Source organism: Centrocercus urophasianus, unplaced genomic scaffold, assembly GCF_019232065.1.
Source record: "Centrocercus urophasianus isolate 14NV4802_14NV808 unplaced genomic scaffold, USGS_Curo_1.0 seq_24, whole genome shotgun sequence".
Classification (NCBI taxonomy): Eukaryota; Metazoa; Chordata; class Aves; order Galliformes; family Phasianidae; genus Centrocercus; species Centrocercus urophasianus.
Genome location: NW_024884800.1, coordinates 14,203,586 through 14,225,545, shown reverse-complemented (window position 1 = coordinate 14,225,545; position 21,960 = coordinate 14,203,586). Strand labels below are relative to the sequence as shown.

General features: G+C 40.9%; 1 long non-coding RNA gene across 1 annotated transcript in view; it reads right to left on the bottom strand.

Annotated features, from left to right (window-relative positions):
- LOC122163898 overlaps positions 1 to 19,084 on the bottom strand; it is a 78,287-nt gene extending 59,203 nt beyond the window's left edge. Inside the window, exon 1 of the long non-coding RNA XR_006170069.1 lies at positions 18,996 to 19,084. This is a non-coding gene — a long non-coding RNA (uncharacterized LOC122163898). The remainder of the gene's footprint in view (positions 1 to 18,995) is intronic.
- Between the last annotated feature and the right edge of the window lie 2,876 nt (positions 19,085 to 21,960).

Below are 21,960 nucleotides of genomic sequence, written 5' to 3'. Positions count from 1 at the left end.
AGCCAGCTGCAACAGGAAGAATCAATTCTGCCCCATCCTTGCTCCTACCCAGTCCTCAGCCACGTGCCCATCCTGCCCTTTCCCCAGTGCAGCTGCCTCATCCTGCAGAGCTTCTCTCAGAAACCTGAACCCTTACATCAGAACAAAATCGGGCCCAGCACAGATCTTTCAAGCATGGATTCAGCACACTAATGACAACCCAAGAGATAGAATATCTACAGCCCTTTGCACCAGTGTTCCTTACAGCACATGGTTCTGCAGTCTCCCACCACCGTGAAGCTCACTCAACTCATTTTCCTTGTAACTTTTGAGGCTGCTACAGAGGCTCTGGTGTATAAACAATAATTAACATCTGAAAGCAGAGGCTTACAAATGGCATTGTTTGACTTGCAATAAGCTTCACTCAATTTTTCTTCCGTATAGAGAATTCTTAAAGAGAATGCTGACAAACAAGCAGCATAAGGTCTGTGTTTTATTAAAATTTAAAACACATGCTGCATACACAGAATGTCAAAAGAATATGTTAATTAAGTACAGGAGTGGGCAGCCAGCTCAATCAGCTCTTTGCTGTGAGGTGTGAAGCTGGGAGGTGCCAACAGCAGAGTTATGTCGTAACCATATAGAGTACAGATCCAAAAAAGTATAGACATTTCCTCTTCAAACTCAGCATTTCTCATCTTCTTTGGTATTCCATGCTGATAGATCAGAAAGCACTGTAAACCATTTAATTTTGTTTTTGTACAGGACATTACCAGGACATCCGATCAGTGCTCCCATGCTAAATGAGTGAGGAAGAAAGGGCTAGGAACTACAATTGCACACAGCTCTTGCCAGATGATATCCAGAGCAGCCTTCAGAATATCCAGCCCTTGCTGTTCTTGTTCCCCATCCCCCTTGGGCACTCAGCTGCAGCACAAGTTACATGGCAGACAACAAAACCCAGCCACAGGTACATCACCTGGCCTTCACTTTGTCAAGCTTTCAGCACCTCTTAAAGAACAAACCCCAGAATCAGAAGACAAAGCACTTGATTTAGAAAATACATTTCACATGGCTGAACACTGGCTCGTCATCAGTGACATCCCTTATCCATCTCCTCCGCTGCTTTGACAGATAGTGACAGGAATTAAAATACTACACTCATTTTATGTTCTAGATTCTCATTTGGCTTAATTCAGGACAGCTCCTTTGACCTATGGTAGTTGAAACTGTGGGTTTTGGTTTCCAACTTGAATACATTTTCTCTCACTCAAAAGAGAAGCAGTTCTATGTAAACCCAAGATCCAGTGCAATTCCCTTTGCTGCACATTCATTCTGGACACAAATGAAAATGGATGGAACGGCATTTTTATACTGACACTATGGGGAAATCTCACTCTGCTGAAGCTGGGCATGTTCTGAGCCATCTAGTAGTGGAGTCCATTTAAATGCATAGCTTCACTGCAAAAGTAATGTTTTGGTGGTTTTTTTGTTTTAGGGCTTTTCACCCCCCCACCACCAAAAGATGAATAATGAGCAGAAACATAGCGCGTGGGCAGGCCGCTGCTCTTATCTCATATTTACATCATGCTTCTTGAAATGAAGATTATTCCTTTCAACCAAGTTTTCCTACTGCAAGAGCCAATTGCTACACTTTTCATTTAACTTTTTGTTAAAATTCTTTTTTTCTGTTAGCATCATCTGCTGTGATGTTGCTGGTTTGCTGGTAGTTATTCCTTTCATAGTAATTCCCCGGAACTCCACTGAGTTACTGTTTATACCCTGAGCTGCATCACAGGTTGGGAAAAGATGCATGAAGAGACAAGGAGAATACAGAAAAGATGTCATCAGCCCACTTTACTGCATAAATCTTTCTCAGAACTCCAACATCTTCTCCTGTTAATGTAAACCATGCACAAAAGGAAGCATAAAAACTTTAGCAATTCAGGCCTTAAATGTTAGTACTACAGGGAATTTTCAACGATTTACTGGTAACATACCGAGCTAATGGAAAGAGCAGAGCCCAGGGCAAGCACTCTTACAAGGGATGGGCTGCTGAACTGGATTTATGAGTCCAGCCGCCTTTTAAAGGTGGAGGAGCTGCTGCTCCACACTTCAGCACTGCATTTCCTTGAAGGCTGCATTTCCCTAGGACAGTAATTGCTGACAGTTATTCAAATAAAAGTAGCAAATTGTTTTTACCAATAAACTCTGTTGTCAATAACAGACTGATACTGTTTTTGAACGGCTTAAAAAAAAATAAGTGTGATTTATTCGTCAACCAGTTTTTATCAATACCTCTAAAGTTTATATTCAGAAAGCATCTCCACTTTGCTTTTAAACAAATAATTTCATCATAACACACTTCTCAGTAAAACTACAATAAGTTTTCACATTATATTACAGGAGCAATGGCTATTCAGCTCTAAATAATGGCTCCTTTGCTAGACAAGTCAATGGAAATTGATTTGTTTCAGCCTCCTGTGCTCACACACACAAAGCCTGCATACAACAACCCTATTGACTTTTGCAAACAGTACTCAACCTTGCATCCTCAAGGACCGATAGCAAATTTTTTAGATCATTCCCCTCCTATATTGTACCTGTTATGAACTGAGACTGCATTTAAATGTCAGACTCCAGTAATAATACCACAAAGAGTAAATTAGTCACCAAATTGGAAATCTAGTTCATACTGCAGCACACAGCCCAAGATATTATGTGAGGAAGAAGAGAATTAAGATGTATTGAATTTCACTATAGAAAGTATCAACTGTGTGTGTGGTAAAAGGAGAGGGGTGCCGCACTCTGTCTACACAAGAAGTTCTGGCACACAGGCCACCCTATGGGCTCCCATCTGCACACAGAGCATTCTGCATGGCAGACAGGCCTTTTCCAGTCCTGTGTGTACTGACTATTTCCTCTCTTCTATAAACAAGAACATTTAAAAATTATTAAAATAAAGATTAGGGGTATCAGCATGGCAGAAACACTACATGCAGTATCGAAGACACAAGAGACCATATGGGCCATCAAAATCCGCATTTATAAGCTCTGGAAATACAAATCAACCATTTTTCTATCTTTTTAATCCTTCCATTCCTACTTAATTCTGATTATCCTACTTAACTCTGATATAAAGCTGATATCCCTACATATCCAGAAGAAACCTGCTATTGTTGCTGTGTTTCATATTTCAAGAATTATTGCCATAAACAAAAGCAGTTGTGAGAAGTCCATATATGAATGCCTTCAAGGCTGATGCTTGACCTCAGGCTTTTGAGTCAGTTACTATCTCAGATAACTTATTGGCCCCAAGTTGTTTTACTCCTTTTTGATTTTTAGAAAACTTAAGAGTGAACTCTGGCATCCAACAGGCTTTGTGATAGCAGCTTTGTTTACACATGTCACAGCAGTATTTTCACTTACATTTCACACAATGCCAAGTGCCTAGTGACAACGCAGTACATTAAGCTTCAGATTTATTTAACTGATATAAACCTCAGAAGTGGGCACTTGAATATTCTTTATGTTGGTTAACCCTCACCCAAAAAGAAAGAACAGGTGACTGTTTTTGTTGTTGTTCCCACTATAGTAGTGTAAATACTGCGTGCTTACCAGTGCACTGAGCTAAGTGTCCTAAGTGAAATCACAAAGCTGGTAGAAATCAGCCCTGATTATGCCCCAGGCTGCTTTGCTGAGGTTTTTGGTTCATTTGTTTTAAGAACAAGATGGGACCAACATAGCTGTTCATGACAAAGGACAGCTTGGCTATTGGTAGGATGTGTCACACAGGAACGAGTTCTGGCAGGCAATAAAAAAAAGAAGAGTTGACCGCATAACTTGTTTTTAGCTGAAAATGAGTTGTGCAACTTGTTTAATGGCAATCCCATTAGCCACTGTTAATCTACGTTCTGTATAAAGATAGATACCTAAACTTCCATAAAAAAACATGTATAATCATGCAAGAGATGCCCTCTGAAGGCCAGCTGCCAGATGAGGTGACCCAGAAAAACGTGTGATCAGGTACATGAATCACAAATCTTTTGGCTGTATCAGATAGATGAGTTCACTGATGCAGCATGGGCCCAAACTGCTGCACCAGGCAACAGCTTTGATAGATCCAGCATTGCCCCAAGGATAGGTGAAGAACCCGTGAATGCCAGCAGAGATCATTCTGATACACATCTGAACTTCCCTGCCTCCATTTGTTTTATTTAAATATTTAGATGTGAACTGCCTGACCCGGAGCAAAGCTAACAAAACAGAGAACCTTTAACTGAGCACTAATCTCAGCGTGCCTGAGAATAGCTTTCAGATAAGAAGCGAAGCCGCAGATATGAAACGCTTTGGGATACAGCTGCAGATGTCATACTGATTCCTCCTGATTTTTATCTCTGAACGTTATTTTGAGATAACCTTGATTTTTTTTTTTTCCTAATTTCCAACAAGTCTTGTTTTAGTTACTTTACAGCAAAGCCTGCGAGCCACTGAAACCGTAAGGAACTCCAACCCAGAGAGAAAATAACATTATTCAAGTTCTCCCTCCTGGCAGATAGCATACAACTCCAATAAACCAAATTAATAACATTTTCTGTGTGACTGCTCATGTAATAATAATAATTTGAAAAAATATATATTTTTTATAAAGCTCCACTCCGGCTGGTGATTCCCTTCATCTCAGAGCTCTGCAGAACCTTTTGCTTCCCACAGCGATCCTACACCAGGTACCGGCCCCAGGTCAAATAGCTGTACCATGATTAGAATGTTGCTTTCAGGTTCATTTTTTTTCCTCCTGCCAGCGAACGCCACTCGAGGTGCTTCTCCTCTTACAATTGCACATTTCATATCATTGTGTCACATGTATTAACATTTTCCCTCTCACCCCATATTTGCTGCTGCGTTCTAAAACTTTTTCTTCCTCCAGGCTACAGAATAACTAGCATCCATTTGCTTCTCATAAATGGCCTTACGTATATTCAGAATTAGTCTTTCCTCTTTCTGATCTAACCTGGCCTTTCTCTTCTCTCATTTTTCTTCCTAATTGCTTCATTAGAACAAAAAGGGTCCCCTTTTGAGTGACATCACCCAAAGCAACACAGTTATCAACTGGGAACAAGTGAAAAAGCAAGAAGACCTGACCATAAACCATCACCACAACAAAAATCTTTTGCATATCAGAAATGCTATTTCCAGCTCTGAGACTGGAAGTGAAAGTCTTGTCTGCACTTTGGGGTGCCCATATTTAACAAGGAAAGAAATGTTAACTGAAAAGGCTGACTGCAAAAGCAAAATTAAATAACTTGTTTGGCCTGCTTACGTGAGAGTGCAAAATTTCCTCATCGGTATAACACTGGGACAGCCATCAGAATAGATTCAAAACCACGCATACTAATGAATGGAGAAGTGAAAAAAAGTTATGAAAATGTTCTGAATGATCAGAAAAAGATGGAGGCAGTAAGGGTGTGGATACATTTTTTTACCCTTCCCTTTAAAACTGGGAAAACATCTTAAGAAACTATATGATGATAACGGATTAGACCTGGACACAGTGATCAAGCAGATCCTCGGCAGCCAACCCAGTTTTTATGTCAGGGAAAAGTGTTCTGTGTAAAGCTGGATGTTATATAGACAGATGAGATTATGCTATTTGGTGTGGAGTATTTGCAAGAAAAAAAAAAACATATCAGCAAAGATTAAAGCAATACATTTATAAGGATGAAAGCTCGGGGGAAAATAAATGCTGACTACTTTCGGAAGAGAACTCAAAAACAAAGAAGTTGTGCAGGAAAAAAAAGTAGCAGAAGAAGAGCATTGCAAAAGAACACACATGCTGACTCTAAGTCTCCAGCCCAGGACATAATGCCATTATCATATGTACAACATCATGAGGTTCATAAATAAATTGAATTATCACAATTTTCCTCCTCCATCTTTCCTGGCAGTTTTTGATTCCCAATTAATATTTTGGAAAAGTACAACCTTGTCTGCAATAGCTGTAAAGTCGTAACCTGATTCATATCTTCAGCCCACCATCCTGGGGGCAGCCTCAGAACTGCTCACCATTGGCTGTCACCTCTGAGAGGGCTCAGCTCTTGAATGCTTCAGGAGAGGCTTTCCCTGAAGTCTCAACATTTAGTGCCTTGTGAAAACATCAGCTTTAATTTATAAACTAAATCTTCAGTTCTCAAGTTGGCAGGAGAAAGATTTACTGTAAGTACAATGATCTCAATGCAGAAAACAAATTAAAAAAAAAAAAAAACATTTTATAAAAGAGGGAAATGTGAGCTTGAGGATGGAAAGCAGACAGTGCAGGAGCTTGGCATGGGTAACTGCATCAGCCTAGGGCACAGAGTGTGAGCCCACATCGCTGCTGGCGGGAGGGAGCAAGAGGCAAATCTCATCCAGATGCATGAAACCAGGTAGAACAGATGAACAGAAATGAACCGCATAAATATCAGCAAGACCAACGACGAAATCTAATACTGCAACTGATGACAATCAGTGGGAGAATTATTAATACTTAGGGACACCTGAACGTACTTTTCTTCCCCTTTTTCATAGGGAAGGATAGCCCATTCTTTACGTAAATGTTAATCACAGTGTCACACACTGAGCAGTGTGCCAGCCTCAGCAGGAGCTTCTTTGTGGCAGCACTGCTGTGGGCCATCGCACCGCTAAATATTTAAAGCTGGTGCTCGAATTCACAGCACAGTGCAGTTTATCAGAACACAATAAGCAACAAAGGAAGCACGCCTTTATCCAAGGAAATGACGACCAATTTGTGGAGATGTTACCTCTCCATTCCCCAGTGTCTCTTGGCATTACAGCATGAAAAAGTGCTTCACTCCATCCCAAGTCATGGCCAGCTATTCAACAAGTACTAACTGGACAGACTGTTCAAATACATGGAACACAGCATTTATCTTGGCTGGACAGGATCAAAACACAGCCATTCCTACTTCATGCAACAAGAAAATATACAGTGCAACCCACTCCTTGAAAAGCATTAACCCTGGATGCTCAGTGAATGCACGTAGCCTTCCACCAACCTTCATTATTCCATACCTTCAATTTCTGAGGTAGCTGAATGAGATACAAGCTGCCTAGCTACTGCTGGGCGAGTAATGAAGGAGTTAACAAACCAGCCACTATGAAAAAGAAAAGAAAAATAATAATTTGTTTCCTCCACTGTGTCACCCTTTTGTATTTTAACAGGTACTCTCAATTAATTACAAGTCTGCATTATGACTCTTAACATTTAGACTAAAAGTTCAGCATAAACTCAGGGTCACTGTTTGCAGTTTCCCAGTGCCCCCTGAGCACACAGCCTTACTTCTTAGAAGTAACCATGAATGTTAAAGGTACAAGTATAAGCAAAAAATGAAACACAAAACACTAAAAATATCCCCGTGATCTATGCATGTAGCCACGCTGCCTGACAGATTCAATTAAATCTGTCATACATCATTCCTACAGCGTTATTGATAGAGACATAGTGGTATTGAATTTTAATTATTCAGCTAATATTGATCCCACAATAATCTGGTGAAAATCATCTCAGGTTGTCAGTACCCCCAGGAGACAACGGCTATTATCTAATTATAAATCACACTGTGTCATTTGATGAAAGGTTAGGAATTATTTTTTTTTAAAACACATTTTTGCAGTCAGATTCTCGTGTATAAATCAGAGTGACATGATTTGCTTTAAATGTTAATTATTTTCTTCGCATTGAGCATCTATTCCATTATCATGACTGACTCATAAAAGCAAGCTCTTAGTGCATGTAGCAAATTCCCAGAGATGCAAGAACAATTAAGGAACTGAGATTTCAGTTTTACTTCACATTGACCTTGAGCAAGCAACTGTAATGCTCACAGGGCTCGCCTTCCCCCCAGGAGAAGAGCGGGACACATTTGCAGCACTCACTCTTGCTAAGCATATAAGATTCTCAGAGGAAAGCTGAACAGCAGCAAACTTTCCTCTCCAGCTCTCAGACTGAGACAGAGGCCTGCCAGTAACCCTGCAAAGTGTTTTGCTACGCACCCTGCAGCAGTGACCAGGGTGCTAAGTGCTGACATTCTCTATTCTTTCTTTTTCTCCCCTCAGATCCCATTTTACCAACCTGCCCAGGACAACATCAGCCTGCAGCAACAGTGGCACAAGGCAGGAGCGTGGCACCATGGGACCACATTACCACCCCTGTGCCACTGCTCCACATGTGCCCAGGATCCCCAGGCAGCTGCTGCAGCCCCTGCTTCCACCCACCTCATTATGCTGTCTGCTCCTTTTGCCAGCAGCAAATAGCCCTGTTCTTGAGTGCTCTGCAAGATGCCTTCTTGCTGTTGCTACACTGCTCATTTCCACACTTTTCAATGCCAGGGAGATCTTAGGTGTGAGCAGTTTTCCTAACACTCACCCCATGCCCTGCAGCCAGGGGGCTACTGTCTGCTATATGCTCTTCTATGATATGCTGCTGCTCTAAAATTACTTCTAGTTTGAAGTAACACGACATGATTCAGCATCCCTGAAATAAGCTCTCAAGGTGGTCTGCAACAGTCCCTTACAGACTTCCCTTCTTCATCCATTACTATTCAGAAAACACACCTCACATCCAAAGAAACCTCTTACTGAATCTGGAACCCTGGGACCAGAGGAGGGAGCCCACCCCCAAATCACAAAGACATCCTGGCTCAGCTTCATCCTTTTGTGGCAGCTGGCTCAAGCACCCTCCACTGACCCAAGGTGGGCAGAGAAGTGCCAGCCTTTTCACTGCATCTTATCCCTACTGAGAGACCCAAGGGCAAGCAGTGCACCTCCCTGGGTAAGGCGGTCAGAGGGAATCTTTATGCACAATCCAATAGCACATGACAGACGGCATCCCTGCAGGGTACATTTCTGTATAAGGAAAGAGGGTGATAAAAGTGCCTGATCATTGCTCCCTAAAATACAATGACTTAAACAACTGCAGTGATGGTCTGTAATAAACGCACCATTCAGTGCCATTCTGGGACTCCCTTTTTTCCCTGTGCATGCCTTGAACTTTATGATACAGAAATGAGGATAAAATAAATGATCAGCGACAAATGGCCTAAACTGAGAACATGAAACCTGAAAGGGGAGGTTAAATATTTAGAAAACTGTAAGTGTCCTCCTCTAGATTTGAGTTTTATCTGATTCAAAAATGTCACTATTGAGTCAAGGACAACTTAGAGACTAAAGAAATTTTTCAGCTGAAACAAGGGACATTTTGGAAAATCAGGTTCAAATGAGAAGTATACACATGAAAGCTATCACTTGGCACTCATTGCAGTCTGTAAGCCCTTATGGGCCATGGGACTCACTTTATTTTGTCAAAGGACATTTTTACACTTGTAGTTGAAACCTCCAAAATCATGACATTTTCTGCATCTAATGGATTTTGGAGACTCTGTAGGGAGACTGACTAAAATCCTCAGCACTGCCCTCAACTGAAGGAACTTTCAGCAACAAAAACATCCATTTTTAACAACAGCTTTAGATTAGCACCTCACTCACGTACTTTCTTGGGGGTGAAGCACAGGGGTCTTCAGAAGGATTCCCCCCCAAATGCCAGAGACTTCCACACCCAGTGTATGTTTTAGATCCTTGGAGAGCTGAGATGCAGTTTGAAAGGACTGAGATTCAATAACCCAAAGCGTTATTTCATTTTTCAAAGAAAGCTAAAACATAAGGCAGAATTAAAAGCTCTTCCAACATACCTTCTCAAACCCACCCCTAGGGAGTCTAGGTGAACCACATCCAAACTCAGTGTGATGTTCATCCCCAACTGATTACGCATTCTTCATTTTTATTCTTTTAATTACCCCAAAGATCTTCAACACAATGCAGTAGAATAAACCACTACGAACAAGATCAGAAAATCTCTAGTGTTATTCATTCAAGCTGCCATTTTCATTCCATTCAAAGCATTTTCAGTCACTTTTCATGCATGCGTCAAATTTACCTCAGTCATCTAGAGAAGAAAACTGTCCTAAGTTACTGCTACTTCAAGCCACCTTGGTTCTTTGTAAATAGTTCATTTTATGACTCCTTTCTAAATTTAGGTCCGTTCTATTTTCAGTCCTTGCTTTTTAGCATATATCACACCCAACCAGTTCTTTTCCATAATTAACCCCACGCATTCACACCTACTAGTGTTTTTTCTTACTCCAAATGCAACTTCTCATTTTGCTTCCTCTCCAGAGAACCCTGCATTGTGCCAAAAGCTTCATGAACAAATAAACACACTGGGAAACACTCTCTCAGCAGGGTGTGCAGTTTTGTGTTGTTATTCCACCAGCATGAGGAACAGAAAGCCAAAATGAACCTCCAGAAGAAGCCTTAAGGAAAATGATGCCAGAAAATGTCATGTTTACCATGCACCATTTCTTCTGTTCTGCCTGCAGAAGCATTTGTCTTTTCAGTCCAAGGCCATGTAAGCTTACCCATACCCCCCAGAGAAGAATTTGAGCTCACATCGCTGGATTCACAAATGGGGCAATAATGCAGAAGGCACTAATTCCTTCTCTGCAGGGTGACACAGCTACCTCAGGTCTGATTAAGAGAAAAAGCTGTGATATCTCAGTTTGCAATGCAAAACTGAGGTTACGCCTAGAAACAAGGAAACAGCCTTTGTGCAAAACATAAGAGAAAAATCTACATGCTAATTTCGAGGTAAAGTTGCAAAGAAATTCATACTTTAAACAATTCAAGGATTTTTGAAAACCTGAGTACCTGTGCAATACAAAGAGGTTACGTGCATAATGGTTCAGATTTGTACACCTGAAATGGAGGTATACAAACCCAACAGACTGAGTGATGGCAACGACAAGCACGCAGAAGATCTGCAGCTAAACAAAAGTAAAAAATAAACAAGCAATTAAAGAAGGACTGTGAAGTGCATGGCTTTGAGTATTTCCCAGAGGCCATCAATCCAGTACCATCCTACTCGTCAGCTGGCACCAGACCCATGCATACGTAACACCTCCTTGTTGTTCAGACCCCTGCAATCGTTTCACATATTTATTACTTTTCTTTCCTGAAATTTAAACTACTATTTCATCAAATGTGTTTTAAACCGTTTGATTATAATGGAGTATTTCAATATTCTGTCAAGCGAAATATCAATGACTTAGAGATTAGCAGCACAAATAAAATAGACTTCCAAAGGAAATGTGGCCTTTGGTAAATAACAAGTGAGATACCATCAGTACTTTTGGGTCACCCTGCATAACACTGGCTAGTGTACTGATTTAGGCTGGCTTAACAATCAGGATCAGTATATTAAAGGACCAACATATTAGATTAGCAAGAAGAACCAATGAGCGCAGGTCCTAAAACTTCCCAGTTTAGTTTCACTTGGTGTGTGAACAGCCTTGTTCTTCTCAACTATCCTGCTTCACAGGAGCACTGGAGTCACAGCAGACTACTTTCATCTTTGCATCTACCAGGAGCAAGGATTTTTTCCTTGAACTGCAAGTATACCATTTTGGGTTACAGTGCATTAAGATAGAAAGTTGCATGTTATGCTATAACAAGCAATGGAAATTTGCTGGGTTGGGGAAAAACAGCTGAAGTCACCACAATGAAGCTGATAATGGAAAAACGTGGAGGAATTAAGTGATCTGAGACCACCACAGGCCACTACCACACATGCCCAGAAGAACATTACCATATATTAATGAGTTCTTGGAAAAGAATGAATATGGATGCCAATGTATTGCATATGTATGTCTTAACCGTTTAAACGTAGAACTTGAACTCTGAGAGCGCACGCTTGATTCATCAAGTCACCCAGTACATATCGTGAGGAATAAAGGAACGCCGCCTTCTAAGACCACATCTCTAACTTCAGTTAGAGAGTTTTCTCTCCAGATTTCAGTATATGCCCTAAGAATGCTGCTACCACATCTTTACATCCACCCATCTTCCTAGAATATGTGGTGTGACCACTTCAAATCAGCAAAGGTCTCAGCAAGAGCTGTTGAGTAAAAATAATGTAAGAAAAAAAAAAAAAAAAACAAAGAGAGCCATACGGGCCTTTAGCAGCACAACTCTTAAATTTTCCCTGAACACTTTTAACAATCTTGGATAATTTTCTCTTTAGGACCTCAGCATTTTTGTCAAAAAGCTAAACTGAAAGTTTCATTTTTTTTCAACAAAAGATCTTAATGTTAATGAGGAAAAGGTGTACTAATATTGACAGACAGAAAGAATACGTCCTTAGGTAAGCGCTGAACACATTTGAAATTCTAGTCCAAATGCATCTTTGCTGCTGAAGTATACAAGGGTTTTTTTTCATCTGATATCTGTACAATCAAGTGATCTGATTTAGTGAAGTACGTATTGAACTAGTAATCAAACCCAGAAAAACAGAGCCCCTCGAGCAAACTAAGTGGCTTTCTGATGTCCTTGCTGACAGTATTTCTAAGAATTACTGAGAAGCAGTAAAGACTCGCAATGAGAGACAGAATGACTAAAGATGCACTTCAACAGAAAGAGCTGCCACTCCTCCCTTTCTGTTGGATATAAAGGGAACAAGAACTAGCTAGAGCTGTGAACTCATGACATTTCAAACACTGGATTTAAAAAATAAAGGTTTTCTGAGAAACACAACAGATTCATTACTCCATCCAAGATGTTGGCAAGCATTTCTGCACTCCAGCAGCCAAAGTCAAAGCTGCAGGAGGAAGATCCAACAGAATCAAGAATACATACAGGGGACAAAATGGGTGATCAGGGCATAGCCCCAGGCCCTCAGCGCAGCTCCTTGGATAATGCACTGTTTTGAACAAAAGGAAAGGCAGTGCTGGATAACCAATTTGTCTCCATTCACTACAGGGCCTTGGGGCAGTGGTGAACTTGCACTGTGTAACACTGATGAGCCAGCCTCATCTGTGATGCAACATTTCTCAGCTTGCCTCAGAAGGAGAACGGCTGTTCTCACATTAAAATCATATCTATTATTACAAGTGAAAGATGTCTAAATTGCACATAGGTGGCAGGTGCAGAAACGCACTTCGGGGTGAATGCATTATTGACTTTAGTGTCACAGGGGCTCAGAGGAAGAATACGCAGAATCAGCCAAAGCTGATTTCTGAAAAAGAAGCATTTCTAAGAATACTCCATGATTATAGAACAGGTTTTAAAGCATCATCACTTTAATTTGGGACATGGCCCAGGCAAGTACTTAATGAATTTTCATAGAGCTGACCAGGATCCTACCTGTGCAGTAAGAAAACTTTCACGTGGATGGCAAAATCACCAAGGTTAAAATGGCTTTCTGCTCCATTCAACAAGCAGAGACACTCACTTTGGAATCCAGATTCTTCTTGCACCCTTCTGCATGTTCCTGCAAGTCCACACAACAAAACAAGCTTCCACCTCTGAACTAGGCTGTGTTTTCTATTGAACAACACTGTGGAATTCAGTAGTCCCTACCTCACGCCAGTCAGAAGAGATAGCAAAATTAAAAGTTGTCCAAAAATGAAATGCAAGAGTTGCTGCCTTAGTCACACCAAGCCTCTATTTCTCTGCTTCTCACACTGGCATTATTGGATCAGCTCAAGGAGAGTCATATCCTTCAAAGACTCCTGGTTGAAACCTACATGAAAATTTATGGTTCGCTTTTATCTTTAGCCTATATCACCTGCAAGGCTCATACTGATCTGTAACAGCCTGAAAAAAGTAATAATTAAATTAACACAGGCAGACATCTGTGACCTCTGACTGAGCTTCACCTGAGATTTCCTAACCCAAATTGCTGTATTCATAGAGCTGCTTTTCATTCTCCTGGTAGTCATCGCTGATGCTAGGAGATTCTCCACAGCTATTTCCTGTCCCTCTGAGTGCCCCAGTCCTGCTACAACTGTACTTCCTTCTCCAATGCCTAACACAGATTTTTAGAACTTCAAGAGTCTTTTTTTATGGCTAAAACCTTGTGGGATCATACACATCATTCGGTGGCTTGAGATCATTTTATTTACTTCCTTAAACATTCCTCCACAGACAAAAAAAACTGGATGACAAACATACAAGTAGCAACAACTTCAGTCAGCCCATGATGGACAAGGACAGCACAGCCTTGACTGTACCTGAGTGATACTTGGTGGCATAGAAAAGACTCCACTCCAGGCTTAATGACAAGCAGCATGAACTGGTAGAGATGTTTGCTATTAAAATAACTTATTTCTGGCTCTGTATTTATCTGCAGATAACATCAGTGAGACTGTGCTTTTTTTCTCCTCCTGATGGTTGACGCTGCCATCAACTCACTTGACCCATTCACCTACCACAGCCAACCCACAGGGGGACTTCTGCAATAGGGCCACCTCCTCCAGCTTCTCCTCACAGATCCACCACAAACTGCAACATGCTGAAATGGCTGCTGTCACTCAACGTACAGTTGCAGCCAAAGACCCAGTCAGTGTGACTCCTCCAGGATTACTCTTCTCAATCTGTTTCACTCCAAGGGTGAAAAAAAATCAATGCTTTGCATTCACTTTCTTTTTTCTTTCTTCCCTTTTCTACGTCGAAGGAAATGAAGCAACATCCATTCCAATTATTACTACTATCTAAAGCCTTTCCAATAACGAGGCATATGGACAGCTAAACACGCACAAACTAATCAGCTTTTACTGCCTGATAAAGCGTCACACTTGTCGTGTTTCCTGATCAGCCAAGCTTATTAGTTCACTTCACATGACGGTCACAAATTTGCATCTATTATCCACTGTCTGAAGATTTAAGAGCTTCCTGTTCTGTAGAGATTATACATCAATGGAAACAATTCTTAAGGGAGAGAAAAGAATATATTAGTTCAGTGCTAGCTTTGCTGGGCAGGCCTTGTTGGATTCATCACTTTAGTCTACTGCACTGACTGAAACCAATGCAGATGGTTTTACCCAACTCCCTCAGAACTGAATGGCACTGTACTAGTAATAATAGCGCTGAACACTCTTCTGAATCCTTAAGAACATAAAGCAAATGAGACTTCTTTTTCTTTGGTTGAATAATAAATAGTTCATTATATGCTCATAAAGTCAAGTGGGCACCTGAGCAGATGCGAAGTACCTTCAAGGCAGCACCGTGTTTAACAATTTCAGAAACAGCTTCCTCACACCCTGCCATTGCTGTGTCACCAGAGGTGCAGACACAGAAGGAGGGAGCAGGACAGCAAAGGTTCTCTGTGGTGCCCCACTCCAGCACGTAACAGACACCCAACTGCTCATCTCAAGCACATAGCTTCAGATACTAAAACGCGGGGATGCACTCAATCACCAAAAATAAATCAGTGATAATCTTCATTTACACATTCCAAGTAGGACAAACAATAAGTGGAAATCAGAGCCAAATACTTTCCCTTGCAAACATTAGGGTTTGAGTCTTATATTGTTGATTCAATCTGACTCCATTTCCTTTCCCAATAATGCCAGTTTCTTTCTCATTATTACCTCCAGCCAGAAAAAAAGAAAAAAAAGGGAAAAAAAAGGCTGATAGTTATTCCAGCCATGAATCAGCAAACGGAGGAGAGTACATGAACATTCAGGATTGCATCTTCCCTGAAGAGACTAATTGTAGCAAGCTTGCCTGGCCTTCTGCCACCTTGTTCTCCTGCATAACAATCTATGCACTACCGTTTGCCACCCTGCCCCTCAAAATGGGCATGGATAGCTGGTGTAAGTGTGCTCTCTAACAAGTCAGAAAGAGGGAATTAGCTGCCCTTTACTTTCTGCTCAGGTCAGCTAATTCTCAGAGTGGTCAGACAAGCTGCAGGGGGAGAGCTGTATGAAAATCACATCAGGCAGACAGATTGGTGAGTCCATTATCAGTGTCTTCCACATTGCCTGAGAATCCAGAGCGTGAGGCAGGAGCAGGGAGAGAGGGGCAAAGGGAGCAGTGAGGCTTGGTACTGTATGAACAGCCCTTCCACCAACATGCAGCAAGGGAAAGGAGAGCTGCACAGTTAAATTCATTCTCTTGTTGAACGGGGCTACAGATAGAAAGAATCAAAAAGTGAGATGTTAACTGTCAGTGCAATTCTCAGTTGCATTTACAATGAATACCTAAGAGCTGGACCCTTTCTCTAACTCCCTTCCGTATTTCCAATAAGATACTCAGAGTCACATCTGAGAAGAGCAGTGTGCACAACAAAAAGCTCAACATGCTAAAAGCGATGCATTTCAATAAACACGTTAAGGCTCTGTTCTGCTCACAAGGAAGAAAAATTGCTTCTCCTGGTGACACCAAGCAAAGTTTTTGCAGGTAGGCCAACAGTCATATATAGAAAGAAAAGCTGACATCACCCAGCTGGTGAAGGGAATCTCCGACTAAACAGCACTCCTCCTCAAGAAGGAGCCTAGCTCCAAGAGACACTCTCCCATCCATGACTGGCCCTTATGCGAGCCCAGAGTGGTTGCACCCTCGGTCCCCCCTTCTGGTCACTTGGGAAGCACAGGTGCAAACAATTTATCTACGCTCCCTGGGCAGCCACAGCCCTTCACTAGATGCTCAATCACCCATTCAAGCCCTAACGGCTCCCCTACAGGCACCTACTGACATTTATTCAAGTTCTGACAACATGGGTGCTGATGATGAATAAGCTCACTTATTTGGGCTAATGCTGCAACCCTCTCACCCTCACATGTTCCAAACTTCACAGATATTCAGCAAATCCCCAAAATATCCCAAGTATCCCATAAAGGTCAGCAATCCTACTCCTGGTCTAATATTCACGAACCAATTCAAAAGCTATAGAAATCACAAAGCACCTGTTGGCATCCACTGGTCACCAGGATTTCTGTAAAAAGCACAAATTCTCCATAATAGACTGTATTTATGTATGTATGTATTAATAATCAGTAATGAAGAGCAAAACACAGAAATACCTAATTTGTTCACAGTTGTCAACTACTTGAAGCTTGAATGACAAAGAAGTACTGAGAAAGCTGCAGCAATTTTGTTGTGATACTTGCATGCTCTGTGAGATACCTCTTCCAAAAACATGCTTGTCATTCATAAAGACAGGGCCATGTAATCAATGGAAGAAGAGATACGTTAACTGTGAAAGACACCATGTGAACAAAATCTTTTTTGTCCCTAAATTCCAAAAGAGAAAGATGGAAAACAATTCTCTCTGACTTAGTGACTGGGAAGCAGAGACTTCTTTGTGACCTGCACAGGTCTAGGCAGCAGCCAGCAGCCTGTTGTCTCAGTCCTGTGCACCTGCACTTTATTCTTCACATCCTCCTGCTCCTGAGACCACTAAGTACTTAGAAGAAAATAAGTATTTATAAGAGAAGGACATAAAGTGAGAAAAACAGACAAAATCTTTTACAAACTAGAAAACAAACTGTCCCTGCTGTTACATAGTCTGTAACCAAGGGCATTGCGCCATTCTCTCAGGTCTTTCTCTCCCAAACTGCTTAATTCCACAGGGGGATTTAGCTTTACAGGTCTAATTCTATCTGTGAAGGTAACAAAAGAAAAACTGTTCATTGAGCCCATTTCCCTTTATGGCTCTGCTCAGACTCTCAAGTCAAGCTCCACCCTGGAGAAGAGGCACTCCAATCCCTATGGATAGTGAAAATGCAGCCAAATACAAGCCCAATTTAATGGCAACTATTTAAATCACTGTAAAATAAAGTGTTTTCTCAGGAACTTAATGAAATAAAATACAAGTCAGAACTATTTTTTTCTCAAGTAAACCAACTGGAAGAGTAGATAATCCCATTAATGTAAAGCACTGAAAATAGCTGAAAGAGGGATTCCAAGAGCTGCAAACACAATGCACACTGCAGAAGATGGAGCAGCAGCAGATTACCCATCCCATCCCTATTTTCTAATGGTGTATAATTAGTGGTTCCTTAAAGAAGCTGCACATGGCATTTCTTCAAACTAAGCTTGGGTTCTGTTTACCAAAGACACAGAGCTTCATTCTTATCTCAAACACATTGCAATGCCTGGATATGCCCTTCCTTAGGAGTGTGTTCTCAAATAAGTACCATACCACATTTCAACAGCAGTAGGCTTGTTCTCTGAAAAACCTTCTAGAATGTCACAGGAAGGAGTTTTAGGGGAAAAAAAAAATGTTTGTGTGTGAAATGTTAAAAGGGATGCATAATACCAAGAGCGTATTTGCTAAGGAAGCTGGCTGATTTATTTGAATATTTGCACAGCTTTTGCAGCAAATCTCCTTCGCTGCTTCTTCTGCATTTTCAGATCAGGGAAAAACACAAGCACATACAAAATAAATAAACACACACACACACACACACACACACAAATGGAGGAAACAATTCCAGCCTCAAAGGAGTAAAGCTTAAAGAAAAAAAAGCTTAAAAATACATACACACAGGAAGAACTTAAAAAAAAAAACCTGAGTAAGGAAATAGTTTTATGCCATTATAGATCTTATTGCAGCAGAGTTAGGATAAACAACACATCATATCATATATCATATCATATGGCTAACCACCAGCAAAAAAAAAGTTATACGACTATATACCTTTCAGGTGAAGATCTTAACAGTGTGCAAAAAGTTCAGAAGTACACCATGAATTGAACATGTGTCCATAACCCATTAAGTCACCTCACCACTCACGTTTCCAACTATCTCAATTAATCGAGAAACATTTTTTCCCCTGCCAATCTCAGCAGGTAAATGCCTATAACAAATCGAAGGTGCACATATGTACCTGTGGCTGAACATTTCTCCTAAGAAATACATTACAATTTCAAAAACTCTCTTTTGACTCCAAGCAATTCCCTATAAGCAGAAACACAAATGAATTTGTAGCTAAAATCAAGTATTGCAACCTCATGCCATCAGGTCTTGGTACAAGAGTCTGAATGCCATTTTTTCCCCTGTATTGCCTATACAATACACAAGGAGCAAGACAAATCAAGCATGAATTTTGAAAGAGAAAATCTTCACTTACTGTGCGTTGGGCATATGTCAAAAGTACATCAGAAGTCACAAATAGGATGCCTACCTTATGAATCCTTAGTTAACTGAGAAAGAAGCAGGAATCTCCTGTCTCAGTTCCATGAAGACAGAATCTCTCTGGACTGAGGTAGAACTCTTAAACCTGGAAAAGAAAATTAAAACAAAGACGTGAGTCAATGATAAGACATGACTGTCTTTGAGGCTGAGTGACAGCTAAGCAGAACTTGAGAATCAGCATTTTGGATGCATCTTAGTTCTTCATCTATGAAATAAGATGAATTTACCTGCTTTATGGACAGCAGTAGTAATTATAGACAAAGCACTAAGATAATACAACACCATCAGCCATGAATACCTATGAAAACCTGGAATCTTGCAAACTGAATATTAGCATACAACAAGTTATGTTGGATTATGCAGAGAACTCATTAAAATTAGTTCTGTTTAATAATATGTTAAAATCTCTCTACATAGCAGTACATTAATTTTAAGACCAATTAATGACTGTTTGCTTCAAGACGCACTACAACTACTGTTGCTCCAATTACTCACTGTTACAGCAATGGCATTCAAGAAGCAAGCCAGGTGCAGTTTGCCTGTTCTCCCTGGGCCAGTCACACCTCTTCACCATGTGCTCGATCACCAGCTCAAGCCATGACCTAACAGTTCCCCTACATGGTGACTATGTTTAAAAATAGTGTTTTGTAGCTGAAAATTTGCTCTATCAAATAGCTTTTTGTTGTATTCTTTGTACCTGTTGTAATTTCTGTGGAAATAAATAGGAGGCATTACTTTTGGAGCAACCTACGTAGTAGAAGCTATTAATTAATGAACACGTTCACTTACATGCTGACATGCTGATTGCAATAGAGCCTCAGGTGCTCTCAACTGACAGCAGACAACAAAGCAGCTTGAGATGCTCTGTTAGGACTGGTGGACTTGAATTCTGCTCTCATTGTAGCATCAGATCCTACAGCTACTGTGGGCCAGCTGTTTTTTACAAAGAAAAAAGAGGTAGCACAGCACCCCTCTAGGATTACACTCAGCATGACAAGCTCGTTTATTCCCAGCAGCTGTTTACCACTCTGTATCTTTCCTGCAGCAAGTAAGACAAAAGCAGAATTTGACTGCAGAATGGCTTGAATGCTACAATAGAAATGGGGCATAGGAGGACCTAGATTCTCTTCACAAACCAAGTGCAAGACTCAAGTGAGGCTTTCAGCATCTTCTTTCTCTCGTGCACCTCAGTTATCCTCTACAGAAACCTGAGATACTCAGATGAAATATTATACCCTACTGTTGATCCATGTGAAATATCAGCTGTTTGAGATCTCAGGACAAGAAGGGCAACAGATCATCAATTTGCAATTTTGCTCATTTTCAGTGAGGAAATTTCCTGTCTCTCTTCTACCTGGTAAGGGCATCCTACTGGAACCAGTCTTCATGAATGATGGCAATAAGAAGCTGAAGTCACTAAAGTTTCACCATGCACTTGGTGCCAAGTTTATAGCTTGCAAAGCGTGAAACTAAAAACAAAGTTATCACAAAAACATATTCAAGGACTGTTCCCTTTCACTGCAGCCCCCTAAGCTGTAAGGTATCATCATATGTATCATCAGAGATCAGATTTATTATTATTTTGAGTAACTCAGGGTTGATTATTCAGAGCGGAAGAAATATGATCAGTTTGGGCTTACAGGAGAACCCACTGAGGAGGCTGAGAGCAGCACCACTGCAACAGCTCAGGCAGGGCCAATGCCCATCTGGGACTCTGTCAGGGCATAGCATTCAGCCTCAGAACCAGCCAGCCTATTTGCTTCCTGCTTCTGCAGGAATTGGCCCTACCAGCCCATTGTCACCTGGAGAAATTCACCCCTTCTCCGGCACACTCTTGGAGCTGTACCTAAAGTCTGAGGGAGGAGAAAAAGGTAACAGGCTTTTTTTTGGAAGAAAAGAGAAGTAATATATTAGTGTACATATATATACACACAAATGTGAATGTATATATTTGCCATGTATTTGACTTACTGTGAGACTGTTCTCCCTAATAAAAATGCTGAGAGACACAGTCATCTTAACAGTCACCTTGCAGGAAATCACGTTTTGGATTTGGAGGATCTGGATTTATAGAGTCATTCTATTTTCACTACATTTTTCATGTGTTTCATAAAGCCAAACATGGAGTAATTTATTGCTTGTCTAGCATCCTTCATACCAAAAAGATTACAAAAATGTTTCACTCCCAATTAGAGCTAACCAGCTGGCATCAACCAGCCTCACTCAAAGGCAGCTCAAAGGTAGCAGAGCTAATAAGTTGGACTCACAAACTCAATTCATGGACAGATGAAAGTTCTTAAAGTTCAATTACTTTTGCATGGCCTGAAGTCTCACCATCTTCCCACTAACCAAAGCCTTCTGAGGAAGAAGTATCTGAAAGCTGAATAGCTCAGCAAACGTGCCTTAAAATAAAAGCTGTTAGCCAAGTTGGCTTAGAAAAAAATATGTCATACAGCATATCCAGGAGCAGGATACAGAGATGAAAAAGCTGAATGCTCTCCACCTCTAGCATCCTCAAAATAGCAAGTGTGGGACAATGAGCATGGTTAGAGTCATAAGATAAGAGAAATAGGCTGGGGCACCACAGCAGGGAGGTTTTTAAATGAGCACAATCATTTGTATTTGACTTTGAAGAGAAATGATATGAATACCCTTAGCCTGGTGTGGAAATATTTTTATTGCTTGACTTTTACATGAACTTATCAAGCTAGTATTTGGACAGTAAAAATACATTGCAGAAATACATCAGTATGTCTGCAGTGCATCTGGCAGGGACTTGCAGCCTCTCTGTTCCAAGCCTCAGGCAATAATGTCCTGGGTGACAAGTTTTTGTGCTGAAGCATGAAACATCCACTGGATTTATGCAATTCACAATGTTCATGTGCTGACTTCAAAATCCATGAAGTATAGATGGCACTGAGATTTTTTTCCCCAAAAAAAAAGAAAGGGTTATT